Genomic DNA, 13,097 nt, shown 5'->3' on the forward strand with positions numbered 1-13,097 from the left:
AGTGGATCATGTGTCTTTGTTATAGGTTGGGGCATCTTTTGGGTATATGCCCAGGAGAGGTATAGCTGGATCCTCAGGCAGTTCAATGTCCAATTTTCTGAGGAACCTCCAGACTGATTTCCAGAATGGTTGTAGCAGTCTGCAACCCCACCAACAATGGAGGAGTGTTCCTCTTTCTCCACATCCTCGCCAGCATTTGCTGTCCCCTGAGTTTTTGATCTTAGCCATTCTCACTGGTGTGAGGTGAAATCTCAGGGTTGTTTTGATTTGCATTTCCCTTATGACTAAAGATGTTGAACATTTCTTTAGGTGTTTCTCAGCCATTCGGCATTCCTCAGCTGTGAATTCTTTGTTTAGCTCTGAACCCCATTTTTTAATAGGGTTATTTGTCTCCCTGCAGTCTAACTTCTTGAGTTCTTTGTATATTTTGGATATAAGCCCTCTATCTGTTGTAGGATTGGTAAAGATCTTTTCCCAATCTGTTGGTTGCCATTTTGTCCTAACAACAGTGTCCTTTTCCTTACAGAAGCTTTGCAGTCTTATGAGATCCCATTTGTCGATTCTTAATCTTAGAGCATAAGCCACTGGTGTCTTGTTCAGGAAATTTTCCAATGCCATGTGTTTTAGATTCTTCCCTACTTTTCTTTCTACTAGTTTGAGTGTATCTGGTTTGATGTGGAGGTCCTTGATCCACTTGGACTTAGCTTTGTACAGGTGAGAAGCATGGATAGATCTGCATTCTTCTACATGTTGACCTCCAGTTGAACCAGCACCATTTGCTGAAAATGCTATCTTTTTTCCATTGGATGGTTTTGGCTCCTTTGTCAAATTCAAGTGACCATAGGTGTGTGGGTTCATTTCTGGGTCTTCAATTCTATTCCATTGGTCTATCTGTCTGTCTCTGTACCAATACCATGTAGTTTTTATCACTATTGCTCTGTAATACTGCTTGAGTTCATAGTGGTTGCCCCTGAAGTCCTTTTATTGTTGAGGATAGTTTTAGCTATCCTGGGTTTTTTGTTATTCCAGATGAATTTGCAAATTGTTCTAACTCTCTGAAGAATTGGATTGGTATTTTTATGAGGATTGCATTGAATCTGTAGATCACTTTTGGTAAAATGGGCCATTATTACTATATTAATCCTGCCAATCCATGAGCATGGGAGATCTTTCCATCTTCTGAGGCTTGAAGTTCTTATCCTACCCTTTCACTTGTTTGGTTAACGTCCTTACCAAGTATTTTTATATTATTTGGGACTATTATGAAGGGCTTTTTTCCTATTTTCAGGTTGTTTTATTTATTATTAAGAAATATTAGATATATTTTTTTACATACATTTCAAATGTTATCTCCTTCCCAGTTTCCCCCATAACCCCCCATCCCTTTACCCCCTTCTCACATACGAATATTTCCCCATACATCTCCCCACGGTTTCGCCCCCATATAAGAAGCTTGCAACCCCCATAAAACAACAATGCCAACCAACCAGAGCTTCCAGGGACTAAACCACTACCAAAAGACTATAAATGGACTGACCCAGGGCTCCAACTGTATATGTGGCAGCAGATGGCATTGTTGGGGCACCAGTGGAAGGGGAAGCCCTTGGTCCTACAGAGGTTGAACCCCCAGTGCAGGGGAAAATTAAAATTTTAAAACTCAAGAGAAACCACATATTGACAAGGATATGCATCAAAGGGAACACTACTCCATTGCTGGTGGGAGTGCAAACTTGTATAACCACTTTGCAAATCAATTTGGCAGTTTCTCAGAAAATGGAGACCAGTATGTCACTCCTGGGTATAACTAAAAGATTTTCCACAATCCCACAAAGATACTTGCTCAACTCTGTTCCTAACAGCTTTATTCATAATAATCAGAAACTGGAAGCAATCTAGATGTCCCTCAAATGAAGAATGGATAAAGAATATGTGGTAAATCTACACAATGGAATAGTACTCATCTATGAAGAACAAAGGCATTCATGAATTTTGCAATGGATATTACAAGTGGATGGACTATGAGATTATCATCTTGAATGAGGTTACCCAGTCCTAAAAGGAAATGCACATTGTTTACTCACTTATAAGTTTATATTAGCATAAAATATAGGATCCCAATGTTACACTTCACAGAACCAAAGAGGCTGTACAGGAAGGAGGACACAAAGAAGGATGCTTGAACCTCACTTGGAAGTGGGGTGTGGTTAAAATGGTCATGGATGGCAAATGTAGGGAGAAAACTGGGTGTGAAAGATGATGTAGATGAGAGTAAGAGAGTTTGGGTCAGGTATAGGGAGGGCAAGAGGGATGGCCAGATGGAATGGTCATGAGAATGAATGGAATTCTGCAACCAATAGTACAGGGGTGTTAGGGAGGATCCCCAGGAAAAAAACGGAGACCTGGGTTAGGAGAGGTGTCCAAAAATCAGTGGGGGTGTCCTTAGCTGTGACTCACAGCATTGGGGATATGAAGACTGGGGAGGCTGCCTCCTAGGGTCAGGCAGGAACCCCAATGGAGCCAAAGGTACACACCAACACACCCTCAAAATGCTCAACCCCAAACTTATCCTATGTCTAGAAGAAATACAGGGATTTGGGATGGAGCAGAGACTGATGTAAAGGTCATGTAATAATACGCCTGCCTTGAGACCCAACCCGTGGGCAACACCATTCCTTGATACTCGTAATGATATTCTGTTATGCTTGCAGATAGGAGACTAGCATGGCTCTCCTCTGAAAGGGTCTACCCAGCAGCTGACTTAAATAGATGTAGACACCAATAGCCAATCTTTTAAATGATGTGTAGGGGCCATTATAGAAGAACAGGAGGAAGGGTTTAGTCCCCAAATGGATAGGGATCTCTACAGGAAGACCAACAAATCACCTTGCCTTGACTCTTGGGGCTCTTGGAGACTGAACCACCAAGCAAAGAACATATACAGGTTGGACCTAGGCCTCTCTGCACATATGTACCAGATATGCAGCTTGGTTCCATATGGGTCCTGAACACCTGGAGCAGGATCCTACCTCAAAAGCTGTTGCCTATATGAGGGATATGTACTTCCATTTGGGCTGCCTTTTCTGGCCTCAGTGGGAGTGGAAGCACCCCAGACTTGAGATGCCAGGATGAGAGGATAATATAAAAAGTAAATGGTTAAATATTTCTCCTCTAAAAGCTTTTTTTTGCAAAATATAAAATCAGAAACCATCATACTGTGAGAGAAATGAATTGTTTGTAGAAGATATTGCAGGTTATTGGCAGCTCCAAAAAAATGTTGATATCATTCAAATGATTAAATTCTGAAACACACTGATTTTAGGTCTTCCATTTCCATCTAGGCAATTTTTACATTTCTACTTTGAAAAGAGACGATACTTTGAATTTAGCAATTTTTTCTCTACATGGAAGCATGTATCTGTCTCATTGGAAACCCCATTTTCAGGGCAATGGACACAGTCAAAGCAGCAGTGTGTTATTTGTTGATGAATTTTCCTGAATCCAGCAATGCATGCCACACTGCACATGGATGTAAGGAACCTGAGGATATATATGTATATGTGTATATATCATGTATATAATGACATATACATGTATACATATATAACACAATTTCATGGCTTATATAGTTTTATATAAAAAACATATTATCGACATATTTTTCTGATAAATCACTTATCAATTTCAGGCACTTTATTATTATGTTGTAAACCTCAATACCTGAATGTCACACAAATTCATTAAATCATGTGATATTAAGTGTATATCATTTGTGTTGTATAGATTTTAAAAACTTCCTTCCTAAAGTGATTAAATACAAGTGGAACATTTATGTGGCATTAGTTTCTCTCACATGATTTATAAATAAAATAATAAAGATATTGATTTGGGTGGAGAGAGAAGGTAGGGTAGATAAAGAAAAAGTTCTTTGATGAATATGAACAAAGTATGGTATATAAGACTCTCATAGAATTAATAAAGTTTTTCTAAGTTTAAAACAAAACTAGAATGCAGAGAAATATTTCTAGTAATGAGTATATGCTATATACCTCATTTGGCTATAACATGTTCAGACAGAATGATAAAATTTTATGATTTATATGCAGTTACAAAACTTTGATTACATTATATGTATATTTATATAAATATATTATTTTCAATTTCATAAATGCATTTCTGTATTGTTGGGTGATTAGGCTTGCAGGTACATAGAGCATGGAATCCAGAGACCTTTGAACCCTATAATCCAGACTCATAGGAAGTTGTGAGTTATCAAATTTTCATGCTGCTGAGGATGGGCCTTTTGCAAAAATGGTACTCAGCTATTAAGAACGAGGACATCATGAATTTTTGCAGGAATATGGATGGAACTAGAAAATATCATCTTGAGTGAGGTAACCCAGAACCAAAAGGACTTACATGGTATGTACTCACTGTTAAGTGGTTAGCCAAAGAGTTCAGAATACCCATCATACCACTCACAGACCATATGAAGCTTATTAAGAAGGAAGGCCCAAGTATGGATGCTTCATTCCCACTTAGAAGGTGGAATTAAATAATCATGAAGGGGGAACAAAATAATCATGGAGGCAGAGGAACCTGGGTGGTATAGGAGAAGAGGAGGGAAAATGGGGAAAGATCATGTGTGAGAGTAGACAGAGAAGCCCAGAGGGCAGGAGAATGAATGGAAATATGTAGCAGTGGGGGGTAGGGGAGGGAACCACTAGAAAGTCCCAGACACCAGGATGTGCAAGGCTCCCAGGACTCAATGGGGATGACATTAGCCAAAATACCCAACAGTGGAGAGATGGAATCTGAAAGGACCACTTCCAGTAGACAGACATGCCCCCAGTTGAGGGATGGGGCCACCCACCATCTCAAAAATTTTTGATGCAGAATTGTTCCTATGTAAAGGGAATGCAGGGCAGGGGCAAATGGAACAGAGACTGAGGAAAGGCCATCCAGAGACCAAAGCCACCTTGGGATCCGTTTCATTCTCAACACCAAACCCCTACACTGTGGCTGATGCCAAGATGTGCTTGCAGACAGGAGCCTGGCATGGCTGTCTTCTGGGAGGCTCTATCAGCACCTGATTGAAACAGATGCAGATGCTTTACAGACAACCATTGGACTCAGCTGGGGACCCTTATGGAAGAGTTAGATAAGGACTGAATGAGCTGAAGGGGATTGCAACCCCATAGGAAGAATAAGAGTATCAACTAACGGGATTTCAGAGTTCCCAGGACTAAGCCACCAACCAAAGAGGAATTCATGGATGGTCTGTGGCCCTACTATATATGTAGCAGAAGATTGCCGTGCCCTGGCCTCAGTGAGAGGTGATATGCTTGGTCTGGTGGGCTTGATGCCCCAGTGAAGGTTGTTGCTAGAGGGCTGAGGGCTGCGAGTGGATGGGAGGGTTGCAGCTTGCCCCTCTTAGAGGTGAAGGGAGGCAGATAGGCTGGGGTGCTCATGGGGTGGGGACTGAGAAGGGGGCAGCATTTGAAATGTAAATAAATAAAATAATAAAAAAATGGAGAAAATAAGGATTTTATTCATAATTCTAAAAATACCTGTATACATACTAAAATTAAATTAAAAAATATATATGCATGTGTGTGCAATTGAACAGGGAATCAAAGGCCTTTGATCCCTATGACCTACTTTACATGAAGTGGTGAGTTATCAAATTTTCATGCCTATTGCAAGAGCAGCAATTGGTTTTAACCACACAGTTATTACTTCAGTGTCTCATATGTTTAAATATAGATATACTCAAAAGAATGAAAATTGTGGTATACACACCAATGTTCCTTCTTGGGCCCCACTCCAAGTCTTCAGATACATGAAGTTGTTGGCTCTGTGGAAAACAAGGAAATAGCTTCTATTTTCACTTTTTAATCCAAGACTTTGTGGAAAATTCCAAATGATGAAAATGTCATACTTACACTGATTTTCCCTATGATTCATATTCACTTAAGTTCTCCAACAGGTGTAGTAAATGCCCTGATTTTTGCAAAGAAGTCACCTAAATGAGATGCATCATTAGATACTTACATATGCATATCAATAAAAAGAATGACAAATTGAGAATGTCCCATAATCTTTTAATGTCTTTCAGAAAAGACAGATATATTAAAATTATCCCAAGTCATGAAATACAGTATACTTCATGGTTAATTTAAATGTTTACCCAATAAAGAGTAACATGGTGTGTGTGTGTGTGTGTGTGTGTGTGTGTGTGTGTGTGTGTGTATGTATGTATGTGTGTGTATGTGTGTGTGTGTGTGTGTGTGTGTGTGTGTGTGTGTGTGTACACTTTTGGCAAAAATAATTTAAAAAAAAACGAAGCCATGTATGTGAGAATGAGTGGGAAGTCTGAGTGTCTTGAAGTCGTGGAAACGATTAGTAGTAGTTGGTCATTCATGTACATACAGTTTACATATATGAAATAAACATGAGCTCAAGAAAATATGCAGTCTATCATTTATGTTCTTTTAAAAGTGTTACTTTAAATGACTATTAATCACAGCACATGTATCAATTCTTGAGAAAATTGTTCTACTCCAGTCATCACTTAAAGCTTTTATGATAAAACTCATTGCTCCTATTTTAAATTTTGAACTCATTTGATAAACTGTTGAGACAAATTTTCACAAAACTCCCTGATGTTCACATAAAAATATTGTCTCCTATTAATTGTTATCCTTGTGTAGGATACATATGCAGGTAATCAATTCATTAGGGTGTTTTGCAGTATAGAATTCTTTCCACTGAGAGAATAATCTCTAACAAATGTACGTGAGTTTCTCAGGGGCCGTTGAAAAGATCACCTTGATATATCTAATGCATATATGAAACTTTACCTGCTGACAGTCAGTGAATACTCCTTTGGGTTCTGCCATTTTCTGAGACTCTACTTGTTGTAAAATGAGTTCATGGTAGGTGTAGGCCACAGCATACACAGCATTATACAAATTGTAACCTTCTTCACTCAGAACCATGTCAAATTTGTGCCGTGCTAACCATTCCAATGTGTTGTTGAAGGTAAAATAATCCATTTTACTATTGTTCTTAGAGATTGAACATTTAAAATAATTCCACCCCAGCATAGACTGAGAAATGTCTACTGGGTATTTGGAAGTGTTCATTGTCTGCATAAAGTTCCTAAATTTAGGAAGTTCAACAGTGTGGTGTGCAAAAGTGAAAGTCTCATGGAAGAAATCAAGGCTGAAATCTTTAGTATTTGTGATGACATCCCATTGTGAGGTTGTGATCCAGATTCTCTGTGCACCTAAATATCCCCATCTTCTATAGCTGACTTCTAGAGTGGAGTTCATTTTACCATATATGATAACAACTTTGGCCGATGAAGTCATAATTTGTCATATATCTTAGCTTTTGTCATGTATATCTGCATGGTTTCTGGGATCATATTCACAAAAGCTAAACACATTCCATGCCTTTGCATTCCTTCTCTCAAGTCTGTGAGTAACTGAATTCCCTGGTCATCATCTGTTATGACCAGTCCTATCCAAGTCCACCTAAAGTGAAGCATCAAGGAGACTATAGCATGGGACAAACATGTGTCCTTGGTTGCTACCTGATAGACATAGGGAAACTGGTCATGGTCACTCAGGTTAGGATTAAATGGTCCAAAGAAAACCTTAAGGATGAGAAAGAGAATGAAACATAAGAATAAAACATTTTCCCTAAGGAATATGATTGTTAGGAAGTTTGGACTTACATACAAGTAACATTACTCACCTTTCAGAACTCCTATTGAGTATAGCAAGATTACAGTATAAATATTGTATTGTTGCTCTTAGATTCTAGACTATTTCTGTCAAGTCTTCGTGTACTAGTAGTTTTATCTTTTCCCCCAATACATCTATGATTTGATTATTTAATCCTTTATAATGTATGTATAATATATGTAAAATAGCACACACAAACCTATGCAGATCACGTTTTCTGCCTAGGCACCTATGAATAGGACTAAAGAGTTGTTAATTCATTCTTACCTTTGGATTCCTAGAATTAATTGCCAGTTTTAAGGATGTTGTCCATGATGGTCCTATAAGTTGTACATCACATATTTCCTGTATTCCACAATTATAATTAATAAAATTCCAAGAATTACTTTGTGGTTTATATTTTTTTCCAGAGATCCCAATGTATCTTCACACATGCCAACAATGCAGGAGAACATAAAAGACATGTTTGGTAAAAGATAAGGATTCCTGTTGATCTCATCAGTAGCAAAAAACATTACCAAAAAAAACTCATATCTTCTTGCTGGTATTCTACAAAAAGGCATAGGGATGATTAAGGAGGATGTTTGAAACTTGAAATTTTCTCTACAATTGCCATAAAGTTTGTAGTAGGAGACTATGCTACCTTTCCAGAAATAAGTTTGGGAAATTAGCAATATGCAGAGATGAATACAGCTTAAGAATCCCCCCAGATAGGTCACTCTGATACGATAATTTTTATACTTGTGAAAATGGATAAAGAATTCTTATCTCTGAATGCCATACTTGATCTAGATTACAATCCTATAAAATAATATTACTATGCAATAGTCTTCAAATTCTAATTCCAAAGATTCAGGTATCATTAAGATTTTGGGGTATCCATGTTAACTTTAACTTCACAGCTTCTTTTTCCAATGTCTGAGATTCACACATGATCTTCTGGTTCTTCCAAAGGTCTTGTTCACTTCTCTAGCCCTGCCCTCCGTAGCACTCTATGCTCTGGTTGACTCCAGTTCATTGCTGCTATTGTTCTTGGTGGTCATTTCATCGTTCTGACATCTTAAATACTCTGGAGACTTTTGCTGCAACCAGACTTTATCAATAGCCTTCTATAGGCTCTCTTCATGGTGCCAAAGTTCACCTTCCTTATATGACTCATTTAGTCCTGGGCCATCAACTACAACTGAGATTGCACTTTCACCTTTCCTGGAATCTTACCATGCCAATTCTCAGTTGCTCTCCATGACTACTTTGTACTTTGAAAACCATTACCACCTTGGTGATTCTTACACTTCACTAACCCAACTGCAGCACAAAGAACCACCTTGGATATCTCTGGAAAACAGCTTCTTGGTGATCTGAGAAAACACCTCACTGATGCCAATCTCCTTTTTATCAATGCTCCAGCTAACCAGCCTCAATTGTCCCATTGGTACCTTCTATTCTTGACTCTAATGCCAGAGAGATATGGCAGAAGCCTATTTCTGCTGCTTGTTGTGACTGGGATAACCATATCCCCCACTCCTTATTCTATTACCAGCTTTGTTTTTCAACTTCCTCTCTCTGGAGCTTTCCCTGTAGATTGACCTTGAGCACAAAGATCTGCATGGCTCTGTCTCCTGAATGCTATGATTAAAGGCATGTAGCACCACAACTGGGCTTCAGCTTTTCTTCACCTAAAACTTGCTCTGTTCAAGACTGGACTTGAACTCAGAGATATTCGTACCTTTTTTTCCTGGGATTAAATTTGTGTACCACAATGTCTGTGCCTAAGTTTTTCATGGCCACTATTCCTCAACATCAAAAGCCTGTGTCTTCCAACCTTAAGATCTGGATCAAATGTAGGCCCTCTATCCCTGGATTGTAGTTCATTCCAATTAAAAGTCCAAACCATTCCTTGTTCACTGCAAACAAAAACAATAAGTTTATTTGAGTGGGGTCTTGCCCTGAGACCACCACTCCCTTAATCTCTTTATTTCTTTGAAAAGAGGATTCAGCTCCATTTCACTTCCTAGGGTTTCTTTATTATTATCTGGACCATATATATTTGTACTTGTATTCTTTTAAATCTTTCTGTGCTTGAACAGAATGTTCTTCATGACACTAAACCAGAAAACAAATGAATGCTGGGATTTTTAGAGCCTTCCTTTGTCAATGGAATTAATATAAGTACCTTAGCCACAGGCAGACTCTTCAGACAAAGGCATTAAGCATCCACATTCTTCAACAGTATACCCCCAAAACAGTCTCTAGGCCACATACTGAAATTCTTCTCCACTGAAACCTCTTAGACCAGATCTGTGCAGTTCAAGTAGCTCTAAACAACAAAGGCTTTCATATTCTTATTAGGATAGCCCATTAAGCCCCACTTGAAGCATTCCACTACTTTCCAAATGGACATTCTTTCAAATAAAAGCCTGGTCAGTCCTATCACAGCAATACCCCAGTTGCTGGTACCAACTTCTGTCTCCTTTAGTGTTTTACTTCTTTGAATAGACACCATGAGCAAGGCAAATCTTATAAGGACAACATTTAGTTGGGGATGGCTTACAGGTTCAGAGGTTTAGTCCATTATCATCGAGGCGAGAGTATGCCAGCATCCCGGAATGCATGGTGCAAGAGAAGCTGAGAGTTCTCCCTCTTCATCTGAAGGCCACTAGGAGAAGACTGGCTTTCATGTTGTTAGGAAGAGGGTCTCATTTTCCTAGCCCCACAGTGACATACTTCCTCTAACAGGCCAAACCTGCTCCAACAAAGCCATACCTCGTAATAGTGCCGCACCCAGGGTCAAGTATATTCAAACCAACAGTACTCCAAACATCAATATTTTTATTTAATTGTAATAAACTTTGTACTACAAGATATACTAAACTTCTGTGTAAATGCTAGCTTTCCTAAAATAAGCTTGGGAAATTAGCGATCTTTACAGTTGACTACAATATCAGATTATAAATGTAAGTCACTCTGATATGGCAATTTTTATAATTGTGAAAATCCATAAAGAGCTTGTTTTACCTCTGAAAGTCATACATGAAATATATTACAGTCCTAGAGTGAAGCTCTAATTCCAAAAAACAAAAACCATAAAAACATGCCTTGAACCATATTCCAAATCCATAACTTCTTAAAATCCTTTATTGTTTGAAATTTGTTTTATGTATCAGGTATCCTAACAATAGTGGGTGTTTTATGTATCAAATAATACAACAAAGATATTTCATTCAACTTTTCTATTTATATCCTTTAGTACCCTAAAATTTTCATTGACATATATTGAATAACATCCATACCTCAGTATCCCACTTCTAATACATGAGTACTAAATTATGTTTCAAAATATACAAAATAATACTTGGAAATTAAACATAGTAAAAGAACATAAATTATTAAAGAGAGAATCATTAAGAAATACATTAAAAAGCCATTATACAATACCACCTGATATAGAGTGATTGTATTCAAAATCTGTTATGTCTGTATAAATTGCCTAATCATTAGTTTACTTAAAAAATTATCTGTGTTTCTATGAAAGAATTTATGTAATGAGATAGAAAATTTTAAAAATATCAAAATTGGAAAAACTCTTTGAAGTCAAACATTACAAAATGCTAATTTCATTATTATTGACATGCAGTCTTAGTACAAAAAGCATACCTGGGCTGTTTGGGGGCCCCTGGCACATATGTAGTAGAGGATTGTTTTTTCTGGCCTCTGTGGGAGAGCATGTGTCTAATCCTGTAGAGACTTCATGTACCAGAGGACGATGCTTGGTAGGGGGCTAGGGTTTTGAAGGTGTTTGGGTGTCTGAAGAGGTGGGGATGGTATGGGGATGAGGCTGTGGGGTTTTGGGAAGCACCCTCTCAGAGGACAAGAAAAGGGGAAATGGGGTGAAGAACTCTGGGACAGGAGTCCGGGAGGGAGTAATATTTGGAATGAAAATAAATAAAATAATTAAATTTAAAAATGCTAATTTCATACATAATAAAAAAATTTCAGTAATAATATTTGATGGGTGGCATTTGTAGAAAATGTTTTTAATATTTTCAAACTTAATGTTGACGAAGTATGATAATTATTTAAGATACATTTCATTTAAGCATATGTATCTATATCAAAATATAAAAAATAATATAATATATGACATAACAAGATTATTATCTTTTAGCTCATTTACGCATCACCTTGATGTTACCTTTTAGTGTGAATGTTAATATATCAATTTACTAAAAAAAGTATCAGATTTCTCTTAACACCTAGGTTTTCCTAATTCTTTGCCAACCTTTAAGTGATGTCTGAACACTGAGATGAAATGTATTCACCTGTCCCATACTCTCCCAGCACATCTGTTAGTATTAGCTATGTGAATTGGAGCCCAATGTATTGAAAACGGTGACACATTTGAAAATATTAAAATGCTGATTGATGTACTATATAGTGTTCCTGTTACAATAGGAAGAACAGAACAGAATTCCACAGTTTGTGTATATAGCTATATATTTCTAATTTATGACTTGATGCAGGAAATAAAGCTAATGACTTACCTAAAATCGATAACATAATTATAAAAATTTTCTTCTATAGGTTCCTCATATGTGATAAGAACAAAACCACAGTCAGTTCGTAAATCTCCATCATTATTTTCATTATTCTGTATCCGCCAAAAGCAACTGGGTTCAGTAAAACTGCACAAGATGAGAGAAAACTTCAGGAGCAAGAAGAAAATAGTGAAAGCACACAGCTTCTTCATGTCTGCTAGAATCTATGATGGAGCAATTGTGAAATCTGATTCTTACTCAGACAAAAATTACATATACATTTACACCTATGTGTCTGTTTTAAAGCTACTGCTGTCTGGAGATCCACTTAATTATATTCAACAGTTCCTTTCCTCTCATTATATACCATGCTCCTTGGATACATCTGGAAAATGTATCTGCATCTGAGGTGTGAAAGCTTTTGAACAACCCATTTCTGAAAACATGTGGTGAAGATTATTTTTCCATCCTCAGGTGCCATGATTTCATTCACATCAATGGCATACACTCCAGGGACAATCTTCTGAGCAGCTTGGGCCATGTTGTGTTAACAAGCATATATATGAACACAGATAGCAATCATGATAAGTGATTTCATCAGAACTTCAATAGTAAGACAAGAGTTGAAAAAGGTCATAAAGATCCCATGTCATTCAGCCTTTGAGGTGAATCATGGGACATTATGTCTTCCATTGTCTAGTCTTTGGAAGGGCAGTCTCACATGCAAAAGTGAGCCAGGAGTTGAACATTCCCTCTGTTGTAAATATGGTATTTGTATGCCATGTTTACAAAATTTCCTCAAACTTCCTGT

At 37.6% G+C, this 13,097-nt stretch overlaps 1 pseudogene; it reads right to left on the reverse strand.

Moving 5' to 3' along the window:
* The window catches only part of LOC116912698, a 21,604-nt pseudogene extending 9,106 nt beyond the window's left edge, over nt 1-12,498 (reverse strand).
* Nucleotides 12,499-13,097: the final 599 nt, after the last annotated feature.

The sequence above is a fragment of the Rattus rattus genome, chromosome 11, assembly GCF_011064425.1.
Source record: "Rattus rattus isolate New Zealand chromosome 11, Rrattus_CSIRO_v1, whole genome shotgun sequence".
In the NCBI taxonomy this organism is placed as follows: Eukaryota; Metazoa; Chordata; class Mammalia; order Rodentia; family Muridae; genus Rattus; species Rattus rattus.